Source organism: Sturnus vulgaris, chromosome 1 (assembly GCF_052056855.1).
Source record: "Sturnus vulgaris isolate bStuVul1 chromosome 1, bStuVul1.hap1, whole genome shotgun sequence".
Classification (NCBI taxonomy): domain Eukaryota; kingdom Metazoa; phylum Chordata; class Aves; order Passeriformes; family Sturnidae; genus Sturnus; species Sturnus vulgaris.
This window is the reverse complement of record NC_142243.1, coordinates 140921152-140942453: the sequence shown is the minus strand read 5'-3', so window position 1 is coordinate 140942453 and position 21302 is coordinate 140921152. Positions and strand designations below refer to the sequence as shown.

Here is a 21302-nt window from a genome sequence, read left to right as displayed (position 1 = left end):
GACATTTGCATCATATTCAGGAACTTTTGAAAATAAAAGCAAGGTATTAGGAGGTAAACTTGTTTAATTAAACAAACCTTAATAAAAAGAAACAGGCATTTGATAAAAAGTCATATTAGTGGTTCTACGATTCATGTCTGATAACATTTAAGAATGTAATCTATGGACTCCTTACAAGCATTCTGTCATGCTTCAGCTAGCATTACTATGAGCCCAGAGGATAATTTCATTAGGTATCCATCTAGAATTATTTCCAGATAAAATATATTGATCCATAGAAGATGCACTCCTAGAAATACACATTTGGCTGGGCTGCCCATATTCGGTATGCTAATTAATATTTTCTTTTCTCTAACTTCGTCAGTCTCTGCGTTTGTACTCTCCAGAGAAAGAGAAGAAGTCACTTAGAAGTTTATCTGAGTCAGAAAAATAAATCAAGTGGATGTAAAAAAAAATTCGAAAAGCATCTTCAAATTAATTTAAAGAATCACTTTATATTCCACATTTTTGATGAGTGATTCATATTTTAAACTTGAGCAACAAAAAGCCATCATCTTTGCAACAGGGAATCTTTGAGCACCTAGATGAAATTTCTCATTGAATAAATACTTTGCACTTAAAGGCCTTGGGAACTTAGATGTTACATCTTTTTAAACACTTTCCAAATATGAAAGTATATAAAAAAAAATTATCAAATCAAAGCAAGTATGTTATCTGCCCAACATATTCTCTATCTCCTGCATTTGTAAAGTCACAGGGTGTTACTGAAGATACAAAAGAAATAAAATATTTTAGTGTTTAAATAAGATCCTAAAAACTGTAATCATAATTGGAGATAATAATGTTTTTATTAGCTCAGAACTGGCAATTTACTTACCAGATTTGGACCTGAAATTAATTAATTTCATGTGTATAACATGGGAAAATCCATTCTAAAAGGGAAAGCGAATGTCAGGATTGTTCTGTACTATGCAATGGTTTTCTATTTCTGCTTTCTGCTTTTTTGTGGTCTTTGCTATTTTCACTCTCCAAAAAATTTTCCTTTGGCTTTTCTTTTGATCCTGTTAACTAACCCTGAGCAGCTCTATGACATCCTTACCTCTCTACTGAACTCTAAAAGTTAAACAAAGTCTTTATCAGCCTACAAAATGATTAAAGTTTCCTAAAGTTTAGCAACCATTTCTTTGATTTATATTCTCCAATTGCACCCAACGGGGAGTTTTCCCACTCTGTTTTAACACAAAGAACATTTCTATGATTTTGATGAGGCCTTTAGGTACAATCATAAGATGAACAACATAATTCACAATAACAGAAAGATATTAAGCATATGACCTTAAATAATGTTTGTGTAATTTTCTCTGCTTTCAGTTTATGGACTTCATATACTGTGTCAAGCAAAATTCACTCCGTATTCTGCAAGACAAAGATAATTTATTTACTCATATGAGAAAGATGATGACAAAGTAAACTACTCAAGTCATAATAATAGGTGATGAGAAAGGAGATATTGCTCTGCATTTTAGATGGCATGCTATAATATGGGGTACTATGTATTTTTTTTTAAAAAAAAGATATATCTTGCATTCTTGTTACAGTGTGCTAAAATGAAGCAGGTACAAATAAAGAAAAAAAAAAAAAAAATTGTACCTAAGTAATTTATGATGAATGATCACATGGATCATGCATAAATGTCTTCTCTCAAGGATATATATAATACCTACAGCTATGTATTTATGTGTGTACACACAGATGCCTTAATAGGTTGACCTACTCACCTGCTTGTGGAAGCAGCCCTTTTTGCATTACAGAACTTACAGTTTTGTAGGCATGTTTCAATGAATTAATGTAATTAGCTGTTAAATCTCATTAAAAAGCCTACATTGTTAATCTGAAAGCTTCAGGATGGAATTCTGGTTCCATTCTAGCAATAATTCTGGTCTGTTTAGTAAGTGATATTTTTAGGAAAAGAGTGAGGATGATTCTTCCCTCAGGGTATTAATGATGAAAGAGCTCTAAAATGCCTAGTTATTATAAACACTTTAGCATCAGCAGGTGGAATCCATCCCACTAGGAAAAAAAAAGAACAAAAATATTGATTTGATTATGTGGCTCTCTGAGATTCTCTGGGAGAGTTTTTCAACATTGTTCCATCTCCTTCAAGAAATTCACACATTTCATTAGATCATTGCTGTAACTGCAATCTGTCTAAAAAGCACAACTATTGCAAAAGACAGACATTTTACCTTTAGCTCCGTAATATTTTACCTTTAACCCCTGCAATAATTCTTTATTTTACGACAGGTCTCAGAACAAATATGTCTGTATTCTATTACATTGTTCCTTAGTTTAACCTTATAAAGACAATTATACAATTTCAATGACCATGAATAGGAGCCTCTTTAATATTTTAGATGTTGTTCCTTAAACTCTGCAAAAGCTCACACTCTGCTGGCATTCATTACCTAATATAATATTATGTTTATTTTTAATTAAAAGTCAATGGAATCACAAACTACTCTGCCTCTGAAAATTAGTAGATTTCTCTGAATTCTCAGTCATTACTTCTGTCAAAGGAACATATCAACCAATTTCTCTTCAAGAACAGAGCAAAGATGTATCATTAAACATATACTTAAAGAAAACCCTATTGAACTCACTTTGCTTTCTACCACAAAGGTATGTTCTTCTGAAACATATTTGTGTGTACTCAATTAGCAATATTACCCACAGTTACTATTCTTACGTAAGATATCATCTGAATCCTAAACTGTGAACTTAGCCTATTGAGTAAGATCAATCAGGTTGTGTTACAGCAGATAAATTGTTCCAAAAAATATTGATTGTAGTAAAACCTAATATTTTTAGGCACTTGCTGAAACATAAAAATCTATATAGCTAACACTGTTACATGAAAATTTAAGAGCAATTTAAGAATTTAAAATATGCTTTACTGAAAACTTTGTTAGGTGTTGTGGTTTAACCACAAATGGCAATTTAGTCCCACACAACTGCTCCCTCCATGGCGGGATGGGGGAGATAATTGGAAGGATAAAAGTGAGAAAGCTCATAGACTAAGATAAAGACAGTTTAAGAGGTATAGCAAAGGCCATACACAAAAGCCAAGGAAAGCAAGGAATTAATTCACCACTTCCCATGGGAAAGCAGACGTTCAGCCATCCCCAGGAAAGCAGGGCTCCATCATGAGTAACAGTGACTTGGTAAGACAAATGCCATCACTCTGAATGTCCCACCCCTCCTTCTTTCCTCAGCTTCATATGCTGAGCGTGATGCTGTATGTTATGGAACACCCTTTTGGTCATTTGGAGCCAGCTGTCCTGTCTGTATCTCCTCCCATCTTCTTGTGCACCCCCAGCCTCCTTGAAGCAGAAAAGGCTTTGGTGCTGTGTAAGCACTGCTCAGCGACAATGAAGACATTCCTGAATTATTAATACTGTTTCATCTGAACCTGCCCTGGAGCTCCTCTGAAATATTCCCAGGTGTCCTGTCACTGGGTACCAAAGGGAAGAGCTCAGCATCTCCCTCTCCCCTTCCTAAGGATGCTGTAGAGAGCAACCAGGTCACCTTTCAGCCTTGTCCTCTACAAGCCAGGCAAACCCAGTGTCTCTTCCAGAAGACGTGCTTTCTGGCCCCTCCACAAGCTTAGCAACCCTCTTTTGGATGTGTTCAAGTACCTTACTATCCTTTTTTATTGTGGGGTGCAGTGTATGGGATTGCATTCCCTATAGTATGGGAATGCAATTAGTACAGCTGCAACTGTTTCAGGATGCACTGTGTCAGAATCAATTTGCCTTGTATGGTCCTCTGCAGAGAGCAAAACACGTTCCTAAAATACACTGGATAGGACTTCATTTTCAAAGCGTACGTTTTAGCTCATAAATTCCAAGTTGTTTGACATCCTTGCTGCTAAAAGACAGTCTTTGTTCTCAAAGCCCTCTGGATAGTGGCCACTCATGGCAAGGGAATTAACCTCTAGCCTTGCTGTACCTGCTGACATATCAGATCTGTGTTTGGACACATGCAAGGGCCCATCTCGTCACACTCAGCTTGCATCAAAATGTTGAGATTTTTTAAACTGAATAGACATAATTTGATTGCTTTCTCCACTTCTTGAATCTGTTTTGAAAACCATATATGTGCTAGAAGATTGTTTTATTTACTAACTGGATGAAAAAGAAACAAAAAAGTTCTTTGTATCTGAAAAATATCACCAGCGAATTTCATCACATCAAGGTTCTCAAGTGGTTCCAAGTGGGCATATAAAAAACAAAATCTTCTGTCCTTTTTTAAAAGTGCATAGGAACTCTTACAGAGAGGGAGATACCTTTCAGTGTCAGGTGATCATCTTGCCAGCAACCTCCTCACCCACATCAGTATTATCAATGAGAACCTTACTCTTCACCAAATGCCTGCAGAATTTCTTTAAAATTTAGCGAACTTTATGCACACTTCTGGAGAATAAATAACATTCTCACTAACTAGATCACACTGACCACCACTGTTGATTTGTTGTAGATTTTTCAGTGTTTGGGCTGATTTGGCACTTTTCCCAATTAAACTTCCAAATGGAAGTTCACTAATGTCAGCTGTGTTTATTTTCTTTCCTGGGAGGAAACACCCATTTTTAAAGTGACTAGATTGACATCAGCAGTGGCATTTTCAGAGTCCACCCACACATTGGGTGCTCACCCAGCCAGTGGAGGGCTGGATCCGCGGCTCATGGCCATATGGAACTGGACTCTGGCAGGCTACTGATGGGTGATGGTATCCTTAACACATCTCAGGTTCCACTTTCATGACGTGATGTTATGAAATGTAGGAAACAGTGAAGCTCTTGCTCAGGTCTTCTGAATTTAGATTGCACAAAACTATAGTTCAAGAAATAGGTTTCCTTGTCTACTTCATAACCTGGATTTCATGGTATCCATGAGACAAAAAGGAAGCTGTATCTCAGCCTTTTGTAGTGGGAGCAAGCTCTGCACTTCCTTCAGCTCCATTTCCCAGGTGTTCTTATGCAAAACAGTCTGTGCTTGGATGGGCTCCAGGCTTGCTGCACCATCAGGAGCTGCCACTTTTCAGCTCTCTCTGCATGCAGTACAAGCACGGGGCAGGCGTGACAGCGCTTCTCATGCATCACTGGCCGAGACACACAGCGGAGCAAGTTTTTGAAGGCAAAAAGTAGGCTTGTCACCAGTATGTGTCATACCTTCAAAAACACCCCAGAGAGCCACACATCTCTTCAGTCTCACTGTGGTCAGCCCTGGTCATCATTCTTCACGTTTCCACTTTTTGGGAAACAGGACCAATTGGTCTTGTCTTGCTCCTGCTGCATTTTGTTGCTCTGTGACTTGCCTTTTTCAGACTGCAAGAAATATTTTTTCCAAGCGAAACTGAAGAATGAATCAGCCTGCTCTTGGCTACATCACCTTGTGTTAATGCTAATGAACATCAGCCCTGAAACAGATTCAGAAAAGTAAGATAAAAATAAAATTAAAAACTAAAACACAGTAAAAGTTTCCACTTGTAATCTTTGTGATATGTGTCCTTGAAAGTGTTTTTGGACCTGAAAAAACCCTGTCATTTCATACAATTAATAGTGTCTTCATCATTTGACTCATGGTGAGCTCAGGGAATAGGATAGGATGGAATAACATAGAACAGAATAGAATAGGTTATGCTATATAATGCATGACAATCTAAGACTTAGGTATGAGGTGTCTTCCCAGGAGCAGAGGTATTTGCAGTGCAGATCCCACCCAGGAGACAAGATCAGAGATAGGCACATGTACAACATAATTTCAGCAAGGATGGAAGCATTCCTGTCAACATGAACCCAAAAACACAGCCCCACACAAGCTACCATAAAGAAAATTAACTCTATCCCAGCCAAAAACAGCACAATAGGGAATGACTGCTGGTTTATAATATCCCTTTGCAAATATTTCTTAATGCTATTTTCACATTGTACTGAAAGTGTTCAGAATACTTTTTCTAATTGCATTTCTACTAGCATTAACAATATTTATAGTAAGAACACTATATGAACACAAATTGTATTTGTGCTTGTATTTCCTTCATCAATTTTTCAGTGTTTCGTCAAGCAGTAATAAATCATGCTGAAATTCTGTTTTCTGTGACAGCCTCTGAGGACAAAACTAGTGAGAAACACACCTATCATCAAGCCAGAGGCAGCAGGTGAAACACACTTTTGACCATTTTATTTGAGTTCTACTTCTGTCTTTGTGTAGTTATGGAAGAAAAAATGCACATTCACAGTCCCCTGTGGAGCCCAATATACAGAAAAAGATTCAGCAACACTTGCTCTTTTTTTGGCACATACTGTCTTTGTACTGGATAGATGTGTTAGACAGGAAATTTTAAAGAAAAATCACACTCTACACCACAGTGAAACAAAACTTTTATAATTCAAAAATGCCTAGGGCAATAAGAAATTGCAGTATGACATGAACTTTGTGGCATTCAGTATTCCCGAGTTTAAGAAGTTGGGATACACACAGGTTCAGAAGTCAACACAGCATGAAAGAAAGGTTCATAAACTTTGGTAGGCTTGGTGCCATGACCTGAGGTGCCTGTTCCAGTGCCCAACCACCCTCTGGAAGATGAACATTTTCTAATATTCAAACTAATCTCCCCAGATAGAGCATCATGCCATTTCCTTGGGTATTAGCACTGCTCACCAGAGAGAAGAGATTGATGTTTGCTTCTTTTCTTCCCCTTGTGAGGAAGCTGCCAAATCCTCTGAGGTCTTGGTCTCCTCCAGGCTGAACAGACCAAGTGACCTCAGTCACTCCTCATGTGGCTCTCAGGGCTCTTCATGATCTTTGCTGCCTTCCTTTGGATGCTCTCTAACACCTTAACACCTTTCTTATATACCCAAAACTGCCCCCAGCACTCAAGGTGAGGCCACCCAGATCAGAGCAGAGCAGGACAATCCCCTGCCCTGCCTGGCTGGCCATGCTGTGCCTGATGCTCCCAGGACAGGGTTGGCCCTCCTGGCTGCCAGGGCACTGCTGGCTCATGGTCAAGTTGCCACTGAGCAGGATCCCCAGATCCCTTTCCCTAGTGCTGCTCTCCAGCCTCTCATTCCTCGGTCTGTCTATACATCCAGCGTTGCCCCATCACAGGTGCAGAATCCAGCATTTGCCCAAATTTCTCATGGTTGGTGATTGCCCAGTCCTCTAATTTGTTGAGGTCTCTTTGCCTTTGAGGGAGTCAACAGCTCCTCCTAGTTTTGTATCGTCAGCATACTTATTTTTTTTAACACCATTAAATATATTATGAAAAAGACCAGCTAGTTAAAATCTACCTTCTTTGACTCTGCTGGAAGCATAATGATTTATGCTAATTATCTAGCAAACTATCTTAACTAAATTAGTATGATACAATCTTAAATTAAGAATGTACATTTCTTTGTATGCTTGGAAACCCTGCACTAAGTAGCAACTGCAGTTGAATATGGAGCATCTAGGTTTTTATAATCTCAATATGTGAATATTACAGGAAAAACATGTTCCTATGTCAAAAGAAAGCTTATGAGTATCAACTCATACTGAAAAGTCTGCCAATTATGAGAGAAAATTAAAAACACCAGAGTACTAGCAGTTTCTATTAATCACCGAAGAATAACTTTGTATAGAATAGTAATAGACTCCTTTATATAAAATATACTAGTTATGCAACACAGTGTAGAAATTCTGTGATATCAAAGGTTTGAGCAAAACTTACTAATACATTTTTAATTTTCTGTATACATTTTGGCCAGTTGTTTTTTTTTTTCTGAAAACCTCTCCCCCCAAAAAAGAAAAATCCTTTCATTTTTAGCTATGGTACACAGAACTGTGGACACAAAACTGTGTGAAAATTTCAACTCTGTTTTAAGGCCATTGAACATCATAACTTACTTCAGAAAAGTTGGCTGAAATCTCAGTCTGTGCCTATAATACATTTGAGTAGACCCTGCTCATGACATGGAAATAATTGTTTCTGTGGCTTTATTTCTTAGACATATGCTCAGGTAAATTATTGCATAGTTGCCATCTCCTATCAAAATCTATACTTAGGGGTTGCAAGTACTGGATAATCTGACTTTTATTACATATAAATGTTTTTATTATTTTGCTGGTTTAGGAAACTCTCCCTAATGAGCATCAGTCTTACATTAGAGGAAAAAAGATGTGTAACTCTAAGGTTTACAATGTTGGCTTAGGCTCTTAAAGCAGAATACGTTTTTTAAGTCCCTTGTGAAAGCCTTCCTCTTTTCTTCCTTCTTTTTCTTTAAACCATTTGAAGGTAATTTAGTGTTGATGAAAAGATGCATTGTGATAGTAATAGAAAGTGGGTTTCTTCTATGCTTAGAGCAAGTATACAAAGACACTAAAAATAAAATAAAATTTAAAGCAATTAATTTACCCAGTGAGCTAATTTCATTTGTCAGCCTTTAATAATTTAAATGATACTCATTTAAAGTTTCCCCTTTCTTCTTACTTCTTTTTTTTTTTTCCAAGTATGGAAGTAAAAAGATCTGTTGATAATTAGACTCCACAGGCCCTAGTATTTATGCACGTAACATCATCTACTTCAAATCCACTGAGGGGTTTATGATCCATTTCAATTTGACTTTACCTTTCAATTTCCTGCTAAACCAAGCATCAGAATTGCTAGATTCACACCCATAGAACTTTCAGAAACATATCGCTGATAATGTTTGCAACCAATCCAAAACTAACTGAAAATGTGTGTCTTTGGTTCTTCTTTCCCCTGCTAACCCAGAACAGCAAATTCTGCATTTTTCTTGTGGTTTTCCTACTTTTCACTGAGCATCACAAACAGACACAAAGGGCTTTGCATGGATTCATTAATGGGCTAAAAGCTGTTCCAGCTCCAAACTGGACAGCGAGAAATCATTGTGGAAAGATACAACAGCACGAAACAATCATTCTTCAATATACAAAGTGATGCAGAGCCATTCCATGATTACTATCTGTTGACCTAAGCTGAAACACAGAATAGATATACCCTACACTGCATCCCTAATAGAACATCAATGCCGTCTCCATAATGATAGTGAAGTTAATTAATTCCTTGCTCAAAGGCAAAAGGGGGTCAAATCAAGAGAGAAAATAATTAACAAACCAAAACCCTCCACTGGAATTAAATCTCACCTTCAGTCTTTTCTAGGAAAAATATATATTAGCAGAAGACTATGTACTCTGGTGAGGACTGTAACAACTTTTTCTGCTATTCAGACCCCTTATTTTCCTCACATGAATTTATTAAATTTTTTCTTATCTTGTTTGTTGATGTTCTCTCATTCTCTATCCTTTGTATCAGTGCTGCACACCACAGGAGTGGCAGCAAACAGAGAAGGGGCTGTAGGTCACAATGTCCACAGATAAATATACCAGCAGCTAGAGAGACCTGACTGAGTTCATCTTTCCCCAGGGAATTTAATCCTGAACGCGTGTGCGTGTGTGTAATTTCTTAGGAAATGTTTGAGTCCTTTGTGTGTGTGTCAGAGTGTGTGTGGGCTCTCTGGGACACAGGCTCAGCCTCGCTAGCTGCCAGATCTGCAGACAGAACAGCAGCAGCAGCAGCCATGGAAGCGGGATGGAGAGACCCCTGGGTTCCTAGGCTGTATCTGAGAGGGCTTCAGCAATTGAGAAGAAACCCTGGCCCTGGAATCCACAGATTTTAACAACTCAAAACTTGCAAAACATTTTCACTTTTACTACCTTTGCATTAGGCATGCTAGTTTTGTTTGATTTGCTTTAGACGACTTTTACACCGATTCATTAAAAATACAAAGCAACATTTTTTTCATCTGTTTGACTCATATCTTTTTCACAGGAACACAGCATCTGATGCAGAAGATCAGAGGTCCATTTAATCTAATTTTCAAACACTTTGTGCAGTGAGATGCTATGAAAGCTGTCATGTTCAATGGTTCTGTTAATAAACCCCTCATTTTAGAAATTATTAAATTATGGATCCAGGATTCTCTGAAGACTGGTAAGAATAGAAAACTCAGCACTAAGAATGGGACAAGAAGAGTGTCCTTCTGAGTAAGCAAGTATCCACAAGCTGAACAGCTGCTGCTTCAATGAATGCAATGAATGCAAAAAAGAATTTCCGGGTCCTTAGCTGGAGAAGAGGCGACAGCAGCAATGAAGAGTCTGGGTGAGAAAACAAGAGAGAGTACAAACTGAGACCCGGGGGATCCAGAGGTGGAAACAATATCTGCAGAAGATGAGCTGGCTGAAAGACAAAACACAGTGCTCTTTCTCTAATATTAGTGCTTCAATTTTCAACTTTTAGGTCATTGCAATTGAACAAGTATCTGTCTATATATGTATGAGCACATATAAAATATATGTATGTGTATCTATTTTTTAGTTAATTAAGAGAATGCTTCGTAGGGTTTAGAAGACTGACAAACCAGGCCAGTTTTAAGCTTTAAACCCAAATGTTACTAAATTTTAATAACAACACATTTTATGCTAATTAGTTTTTCCACATTCCAATCACCACACCATATACAAAACTGTCAGTCAGTAGCATTAATATGGTACTCATTCATATGTATATAATTTATTATGAGTATATAATATCCAGGATTTCAGGATGACACTGTTGGCTATGGTAGTTATTGTTTCTCAGTTGCTAAGATTAAGATGGTTTAAACCAAGAGACTTTGATGAGAGAATTTATAACTGAAGGGCATTAATTTTACTTTTTCTTTATATTTTCACTATATCTAATGTTTCTAGGTATTTGGTTCTCCTAAGGAAAAGAAGGCTCTCAACTGCTTCTAAAACTGTTTATATTGGGGTTTTTTTCTCATTTTGTAGCTCATGCTTTTTGAGTATTCCTAAATCATTCTGTATGCAACAACACACTTTTGTCCCTTTGACGATCACAGTCCTCAATGAACAGTTCTGCCATCACAGCACTAACCAATACATAATATTAATGCCTTATTTTAGCTTATTTTAGCACCCTTACACTTGAGTTCAAGGCAAATTAATACAGATTACAGCACTTACAGTTTCTCACTGACATGGGCCTCTGCTTTGGCTACAAGGTATCTGGCACCAAGATAACTTATTTAAACCCTAAACTCAAAGTCCTTGCTCCAGGAAAAATGCACAAAGAGATGTGGGCATTCAATAATCAGATGCACAACAGCCAGTCCTCTGACTAGAGAGTTGCCAAAATTAGCAATTATGGAATGATGAAAAAATACATCAATAGTTTACACACCTGATTCTCATCCAAAGGGAAATTATTTTATTATGAGGATTATCAGCCTAGAATTCTCTCACGGACCTTGGTTCTTAAACAATTTCTTTAAGAAACACAGATGAGTCATTTATTCCAAAGGACGCCTGGAAGAAATTCTGCTTAGCAAAAATCTCAGGAGTAGACAGCTTGCCAGGATTTGGGAGTCAGACTGGATGCACAGCATATGAGACAGACTACCTAGAAAGTATGGACACTGATCAAAGGAAAAAAACATGCTTTGCCCTCTTCAGAAAGGCTCATGAATAAGTATTAGACGATTAATTCACTTAAGAGAATAGAAACATGTGTCTAGTCCTAGTAAGTATAAAAATCTCACTAAACAGTCATTACAGAGTTCCAACTTTTTCACTGTATTCAAGAAGTATTTTCTTATCACTTATATTTTTTTCCGTTTTATATTCACTCTATTTCCCCTAAATTCTATATGTAATGATGTGGGTCTCACATGAGTCAATGGCACCTCACATACATCAGTGACACCTCCCAATTTGATAACAGCAGCAAACTTACTAAGGGTGTATTCAAATCCTGTATCTGGATCACTGGTAAATATATTGAGCAGAACTGGCCCTAGATTGGAAGCCTGAGGGACACTTGGTAGAGCCAGATGTAGCCCCACTCACTGCAACCTGTTCAGCCAGTTCTTATTCAGTTCACTTTAGAATTTGCTCATCCTACAGGTGAACACATCTTTGAGAAAGATGTTGTGAGGGATAATATCAAAAAACCTCACTGAAATCCAGAAAAACTACTTCCACTGCTTTCCCTTAACCCACTGTGTGGGTGACCTTAATCAGAAAGATACTAAATAAGGTAGGACTTTCTCTTTGTAAATCCAAGTTTACTGTGCCTGATGATTGCATTGTTCTTTAAATGACTTTCAATACCACCAGTTTAATCTTCTCCATAATATTTCCAGGACGTGAGGTTAGACTTCCATGTCTGCAGTTCCCTGGGTCTTCCCTCACACCCTTTTTGTAGACTGGAGTAACACTGGACAGGTTTCAGTCAGCAGTGACCTCACAAAACTTTCAAGACTTTTGGTAAAAGATCAAGAGGGGTGCTTCCATAACATCCACACCTTCAGTACTCTGGGTCAAATCCCATCAGGCTCATGCGCTTACGGACATTCCACTGATACAAATGCTCCCTTAAGACTTCAGTGTCCACCAGTGGAAAGTCACTGCTTCTGTAGCTGTTGTCCTCTAACTCAGAGGACCAAGTAGCCCAAGGGCTTGCCAGTATTATTAAAGACTGATGCAAAAAGTACCCAACATGAATGCCTCCAACCTTTTCTTCATCCTTATTTATCAAGCAACAATCAAGTATCAATCAAACATTTTCCTTAGACTTCTCTTGCTATTATTTCAAAATGTCTCTTTTGATTTCAGACATAACACTGGCCAGTTTCAACTGTAATAGAGCTTTGCCCTTTTTTCTCCCTGTGTCTGTGAACTACATCTCTATAATCTCCCTGTGAAGCCTAACCTTGTTTACAGAGATCATACCATTTCTTTTTCCTCTGGATCTCCAAGAGGAGTTCTCTGTTCAGGCAAGTTGGTCTTCTACACCACCTGCTTGCTTTATTATACTAATACTGAAAAATTATAATGTTCCTATGGTATATTTTGCAGTTTGCTATTTATTCTCCAACTGATTCTAGACATGAATGTGATTAAACCAAATTAATTGAGCAATCTTTCAAATATATAACATTGTTTCCAATATATTTTCTTGAAATAACACTGAAATATTTACATTAAAATTTAACTTTCTCCATTTAATGATGGTAGAGCTACTAAAGAATCTTTTACAGTCACCTGAGTTAATTGTCAATTTTTCAATATATTCAATATTTAAGGATCTCATTATTTTCATTACTTGTAGCCCTTCAATGTTTCTAGTGCAAATCCTTTTTCTCATTTAGTATAAAATATTTGTATACCATTTATTAGAGCTCTAAAATACTCCTACCAGAGGCTATTGGAATTTCAGCCAAAAAACTACTTGCTTATAAATGAAACTATTTTCTTAAAAAGATGAATAGACTGAGATGCATATAGTTGTACATTCAGCAAGACAATACACTACAGTCTTATTTTTCTTTGTTTCTATAATAATGACAAACACATATATGGATAGACAATATGCCAGAAATAAAAAACGTAACTGATTATTCTTTCAGAACTGTAGCTAACACTTTAGTGGGAAATTGGAAATCTTAAAGTAGTAAAAATACATCAGTATGGAAAATAAAAAATTAGTACCTCTATATATTAATACTATACTTTATTGACGTACTTTATTTTTAATAACTTTTGCTTTTAATAACTGAATTTGGAGGACTTAAAACAATAGTTCATTCATAAGAATGGGTAATATAATACATTCCATATTTTTATGTAAAAAGCACTAATTACAGAACAGTTATAGAATCAAAACTAGTGCACATATCATGTCAACAAATTTTGCTACTAATGAAACCAATAAATAGGTAAAAAGCAGGGTACTCAAGTGCATCAAACTACATAAACCATAGCTGTATAGGACTGAAAAGCATAGTCCACCATCTGAAACACAGACTAGATTACCAATCAGCAAACTGTCAACAGGCTGCTCTATCTTCTTCTCTCTCCATTTTTGCACATTTGTTCCCACCCAAACTGGCTTGATCCCTTCATCTGCCCAGCTTTGGTTCCTCCTCTAAACGTTCTATAGCAAATCTTCCACCATCCCAGGATGCTCTTTCCCTGTATAATGATAATGTATAATGAGCACTGTCCCCCAGGGCAGGGACCCCTCAGCCTGTGTGCTGTCCTGGAGGATGACCCCCAGGGATTTGTGGTGCTGTGTCTCACTGGGGCTGATGCTCTCCCAGGACAGCCCTGAGGAGCTCAGGGCAAGGGCTCCTGTCCTCATGCTCCTCCCTGTGGGGGAAGGTGAGCTTTTCATCACATCCCTTAACACAGGTCAGTCCAGATCTGCATTTCAAGTTGCACAAAAAATTATAGCATCATCACATCCACACTCATTACTTTTAGCTCATCATTCTCCAAGTGACACAATGCCCATATAGAGAGCGAAGCAAGAGACAGAGCTGGTTGTGAAGCGCTATTTAAAATCAGCACCAATATATTCTGTGCTGTAATACTGCACTCAGCTAAAAAGGGGAAGGGATTCAAACATTATAAATCATTTTAGAATGGAGCTCAGAGAAATAGATAGCAAAAGGGTCTAGCTATGTTCATGCATACCAAGTATCTAGCTGAAACAAAATAGCTTGATACTAGTCCAATATTTTTTCCCACACACTTTCTTTGACCCTACCCCAGCTTCTGATCAATGTCTAACATTAGATAATAAGAAAAGTCTGAAATAGTTTACTAGGCTACCTTGAACATAGTGACAAATTAATAATGCAGTTGTGAATCGAAATTAAATCTTAGCTGTTTATCAGATATCCTTAAATTCCGGTTTTGCATGGCTTTTCTTCAAGATTAGTAATTACAAACATTTGCTACCAAAATTTCCTAAACTAAACTTTATAACCTCAGCATATGGCATCTAAAAGCCATCAGTATTTGTTAGCTGTGTGTACAGAAATCTGTCTCTAAATCAGGTTATCAATTGTCTGTAATGTAAACAGTCTTTATATTCTTAAGTGTTTATTAAATAATATATGGCAGGTAGACAGAATGCCCGTCTTCCTTCCACTACAAATTACTTATAGATGCTCTTTATGTAATTTTTAGTCTGAAATTAGAGTCAGGGTTACCAATATTTTATGGGCTTAGTTTATGTACAGCTCCATGCACAGAATTCTGGTTCAAGCCATGGAGAATCCTTCATGAAGAATAACAGAGAAACCAGCGGCCTACTACATTTGTTCTAGATTTGTTTCTTTTCTCTGGCATATGCCAGAATATTTATATCCCTAACTTCTGAAAGTATTATCAAGAATAATGAATAGTTTTATAACTACAGTGCTTATCTTCCCTGAAACTTAAAGAATCATACAAAGACCTTGAAAACATTACAACAGATAATACAGAAAAAAGTCACAGAAGTAATGAAAGCAAAACCTGAAAGAAAAATTTTTTGTATAAACAATTCTTTTCACCCCACTGGCTAACAAATAGAAATTTACTGAGAAAATCTACTCACCAGTGAAATGAATTTCAAATTTGATCAATGAAGAATGATTGTACATACACTACATTTCATTATTACCGAATTACAGTAAATAACTGACATGTTTAATATACCTTAACTATATCTCAATCCAGTGCAAACAGAAAAGTGGTATTTGGAAGGACAGTTTAACATCCTCCCACCAGTTCACCAACTTTATTACCTACAAAATCCACTAAATAAACAATTTTTTTTTCTTCCTGTTTCAGCACCTCACTACCCTTTCCTGATTTCTTTTCCTCTACATACTGTAGTAGTGTTATTATGACAGAAGGATAATACTTGATGCAATTCTGGATAATTCCCTTTTGCTTATTACATTAGTGACAAAGCATAGAATTTCCCAGGACACTATTTTCCCTGCAATATTTACCTTCTCTTTTGTTCTACTCACACTGTGTGCAATAATTTCCTATTATGGAAACTCTCTTTTTTACATCCATAGTATACAGAACTCAAGGTGATAATCTGTCTTGAAGTAAATACTAAATAATTTTATTTGGTGCAACGAACATATCAAACGTATTTTCTAAACTTTCACCATTCAAGCGTCCCTTGAAAATATTCCACTGCACAATGCTGTATCACATTCAAGTGGGAGCTATCACGTTGTTATACTCTCTTTTACTTTCTATCTCCACAAAAACAGTGCATTGGGCAGAATAAACATTGGTATTTTTGGTCACGGACTGAAAGCCCTAAATTACTGAAGCTAAGGGGTAATACAGCTAGTGTTCGAATAGGTATCTGAACAGAAGCCACTCTATTAGTAAAGACAGGGGGATAAAGAGGTAAATTCTGCCAAAGAAAATTGCACTGCATTTGCTATGTAAAAAGTCATTCTGCCTGTGTAAAGAACTCAGACACTTCTGCTTTTACATACCCTATAGGATTCCCAAATCATCAAACTCCGCTGACAAGAGATGGCAGAACATTACAGTAGTGACAGCTTTTGCTGAGAATGTCAGTTGTCTAAATCTCAGACAAACACAACTACACTCCAACATCATCTTAACTGATCATGACTGATACAATAAATTTTGTCACTAAAATAAGAAAAATCGTGTAGCAGTAGAACAAAACTAATTCTTTGGATTCCACTTGAGAACTAAGTGTTATTTGGTACAACATCTAAATCAAAAGAGAGCTGCATTCTCTCTCTTGTCTCCAAACAGATTTCATATCTGGCCCAGAGGCCATTTCATGTGGCCTCTAGCAGAATACAAGGAACATTTAACATGAAGCTAACAAAATCACAGCTAATTGTGATACTGAAACATATGAACCCCATCTCCTGGTGCAGAGTGCATCTGAAGGAAATACTCTAAGTCAGGACTGTAGTGGGTAATCTTGAATATTGCTGCTATTTAGTTTTCTTGAACAGAGATATTTTGTATTAGAGGCAGCTTAGAACCTTACTTCTGAAAGCTTAAGCAGTCAAGAGGAATAATATGGTACTTTCCCCTCCAACTGTCTTCACCACTATATTTGTTTTAATGCATCTTTTCATTGTTTGGATTGTAGGATACTTAATCTTCACACTATGACTGTATCCTGTATGTGATATCCCAATATTTGTGGAATGATCTCTAGGCACTCTTTTCTATCAAAAATTCATTATCTGTTTCATGCAGTAAAATTATTCTAGTCTGAGTGAAGTGGAGGTAGCACAACGGTCTCCTCCTCTTTGTGACCTCCCCTGAAGGACTCAAACACATTTTCAGAAGCCTTAGTGAGGAAATGAAAGTTTACAGTGTATTTGTAATACTCTCCTACTGTTTTCAAGAATGTTAGGTCTCATTGATAAACATGCAGTCTGGGTTCTGCGTCAGAGTTCGGACCAACAATCATACCAAAGCTTATAACCACATGGACTAAGTTTTGGGACTACACAATATTCTGCATTCGATCCCGACTTTCAAAATTATATGATATGAGTGAATGAGCTTTGTATCCCAAGTCAAATACTCATTTTTAAATATCACTGCCTATGTGGTTTACACATGCCTACATATGCTGTCTGTGCTTGCAAGCATTGTGCACCACATTACTCATAGCATTACTTGTCACAGAAGACCCCATTGCATTTTTTAAAGCAAAGCAATCAGTCTATCCACAATTAGAGTGAAGTTACCTGGAAGCAAAATGTAGGAGCTATTTAACAAAATACAGCTACCTTACACAAAAGTATATGACAGTGAATGAAGAATAACAAATGCAGCTGAAAATGTAGGAGGAATGCGTAATGTAATTATCAAACTTAAATTTGATCTGCCTTGGCAAAGGGAAGAGGGAACTGTGAACGTGGAAAATGTGAATACCAATAGTAACACATTATTCCGTATACCTATTTTGGTGTATTTGTTTCTTGGAGATTCAGAGGTAAGAGTGCTTGTTTACAGATAGTGTAACTAAGGCATCACAGCCTGTCAGGGCTCTGATACAAGTTTTCCACTAGCAGTGCTGATATTCATGTGCCTGACAGGTCAGACAGTTAAGTATCTGCCCATTTCTGATTTCAGCACATTTTAAAATTCTTGGGAGTATTTAATCATAGTGATTGACTTAATGGTCCTTGCCAAGTCACTTTCATCCTTGACTGATACCCAAATGATCAATAAGCTTGACCATGCCAAAAGTGAGAAAGGAGAGAAGAGAAAGAGGGAAAAAAAAAAAAAAAGGGTGAAAAAGAATGGAGGAAGAGAAAACACAAAGGGAGGAAGAAAAGAGTAAAAGAGCACAAGAAGGAAGAGGTAAAGAAGGGAAGGGAAGGTAACTAAGATGGAGGAGCAGGACACATTATCAATATGAAACATACAGCATAATTTACAACTTGAACCCAGAATCACACAAGAGTATGGGAGACCAGTACTGAACAACTAAATCTATCAGAAGAAAAATGCAATGTCACAGTATTGGAGGGTTGGGATAGGGGGGCGAACTAGAAAGAAATTCCAGTCCATCTCTAGCATTAATACTACCAAATGTGCCTAACATTTGCCTTAGTAGCTGAAGTGCTATTTTTAAAATGCATCTAAATTAATTTGAAACCTAAGGGTCATTGAAAATTAGTAGGAATTTCACCACAAAAAAATCTTTGGTCCATTTTTTAACTGTACGCATTTCTTTGTTCATGTTCATTTGGTTCATCTAACTGAGGAACCAAATTTTCCTTTTCAGAAGTAACACAGATAACTTACGGCATAAGTCTCGTTGGATGTCAAACAGACATGACTTCTAATGACATTAAAATAAGACCTCTATCTAAGTTAGGTGTTGAAGTACTGAGAAATGCAGTGCATGAATTAGAAATAATAAGTCTGTATCTTCAGTATCTATTTCTTATCCTTTACGACCGATAAAGAATTATCCCAAGGGATTATGAATTCCAGAACCAGAAAATGTTCTTGGGGGAATAAAGGCAGAGTTTTATTCCAAGGACACACACCCCAAAATATGAATACTCAAGGTGTGGTCATCTATGCTGTTCTGAAAGAACAGGTCCCCAGTTTTTAATTTCTCTGGAAAAAATGGATTCCAGTTACATGCATAAATGCAAATACACGTATATAGTAAAGAGAGATTCCGTAATTAATAAATATAGTTGACAGGTTTAGAACAGAGTGATTTTCACCTATGTCACTTTAGGTAAAATAAAGACCTTGGTTTTAAAAATTTTGCAATTTTTAAATGAAATTTTTTCATAACTGATCCTAACATGACACTGCCCTTAACACCAACACAACACACGTGTGATCACATTCTTGTGTCACTGCACAGGAAACAAACAAGCCTACCAAGTTTCAGTTACAGCAGTCAGACTTCAAGACTTATGTGTCTGCAAGAGAAGGCTGTGGATGATACACAAGGCTATGAAATATATGCCTTTGCTTCTCCAGTCAACAAACATGTATGGATCCAATGGGGCTGGTTAGTGTCAGCACTTGCAGCTGAAGGTGTTCTTTCCTCATGCCTTAGAGCTGTAGAGGCAAGTTCAGCCAGCCATATGCAGAACCACCCTCTGAATTGCTGCTGGCCTCACTGAAAGAGGGTTTGGCTTTAAGTACAAGTGGAAGAAATGCATATACTGCTCACCCTAATACATGGGAGCAGAATTGCAGACATGCAAACCTCTTTCACACTGTGTTTTGGAAGTAAAGGGTGAATCATTACCTTTCCAGATTTCTTCAATACTATTATCTATGCTGTTGAGGTACTACTACATATATCGTATATATAAAAATATGTGGTCATACCAGTTCATACATGCATCTACACCTATACAGAAAGTCTCAGCTCACAAAGTTCCTAACCAGGACACATGTTTCCACAAATGCACTCTATGCGTATAAGACACACCCCCACCCACTTCAACACAGGGAAATGCAAATCCCTCTGTGGACACGCTTGTAAAGATCCATGCTTTGTGACTGGCTGCCAAAATTTCCCAGCTCACACACCCATGTCCATCGACACTTCACTGTTCATTTACAGAGCTCATGAACCATATGCACATCCACACAAAAGCTTATACACAAACGTGTATGAACGAACGGTTGTGTGAACAAACACATGAGCACACGCATGCAAGACATGTCAGAGACACACATGCCGCCGTGTAATAACACGTTTGCACAAATACACATGCACAAAATAGGCAGGTGCACAGAGGCACTGAAAAGAAACCATACACACACACAAACACAGAAGTGTGCACATACATATGCACAAAACACGTGTGCACACACACCGGCACTTGCACACGCGGGCACACGCACAATCACACACCACACGTGCGCTCACATCACATCCAACACGGCAGCACATACGAGCGCACACAGACACTCACACGTGCAAGCGCACTCGCAGGCACAGCGCACCCAAACACACACTCCGCCCCCAAGACAAACCTCCCACGCACGCACTGCGGGGCCCGACACACGCAGAAATGCACCCTCCACCCCTGCACACCTGGGACAACACCCCCGCACCCACCCACGCGCGCATCTCCGCACGCCTCCGCACCGCGGGCGGTGCCTGCGCGCCCCCTCCACGGAGGGAACCGCCGCCCCGCGCAGTTTGCGCGGTGGTTGGGCGGCCAGGAGCGCAGCCCCATCGCCGTTCGATTCCCGCAAGCCCCGGGCAGTGCCGGTCCCGCAGTCTCCCGCTCCCCCAGCCGGACCCCCTTCTGTCAGCTCCTCCAGCCGGACCCTCTACCCCCCTCAGCACCTCCAGCCGGTCCCGCTCCCCCACCCGCCCCCCCCCCCCCCCAGCTCCCCCAGCTCCCCCAGCCGGTCCCGCTCCCCCCTCCCAGCTCCCCCGCCCCCGCGGAGCGGCGCGGCAGCGCGGCCGGCAGGTGGCGCCAGCGCTCTTCCTGGCGGAGCCGCGGCCGCACCGCCCCCGCTCCTCTCCTGGCCCGGCCCGGCCCGGCCCGGCCCAGCCCGGCCCGCTGGGAGCCACCGCCCGCCCGCGGCACCGCCGGGCCCCGACCCCCGCCCGCCGCGGCAAGCAGCACCCTCAGCTGCGCTCACGGGGAGCAGGGCTGTGCCCGCCGCTCCGCCGTGCCCGCGGCGCCCGGCCTGTAATTAATGTCCCCGCGCAGAGCAATCCGGCTGCGCATCCCCGGGGGCCGCGCACGCTGCCGCGCGGTGTGTGCCCGAAGGCGCGGGCGAGCCGGGCTGTGCGAGCCGGGCGGCGATGGCAGCCCCGGGCCCCGCACGTGCGTGGTTAATAACGAGGCTGTGATTGCTGCCGCCAGCGGCGGCGGG

The 21302-nt window shown here is 39.1% G+C and overlaps 1 long non-coding RNA gene across 1 annotated transcript in view; it reads right to left on the bottom strand.

Annotated features, from left to right (window-relative positions):
• LOC148225559 (uncharacterized) overlaps positions 1–20435 on the bottom strand; it is a 33703-nt gene extending 13268 nt beyond the window's left edge. The window contains exon 1 of the long non-coding RNA XR_015808342.1: positions 1336–20435. This is a non-coding gene — a long non-coding RNA (uncharacterized LOC148225559). The remainder of the gene's footprint in view (positions 1–1335) is intronic.
• Positions 20436–21302: the final 867 nt, after the last annotated feature.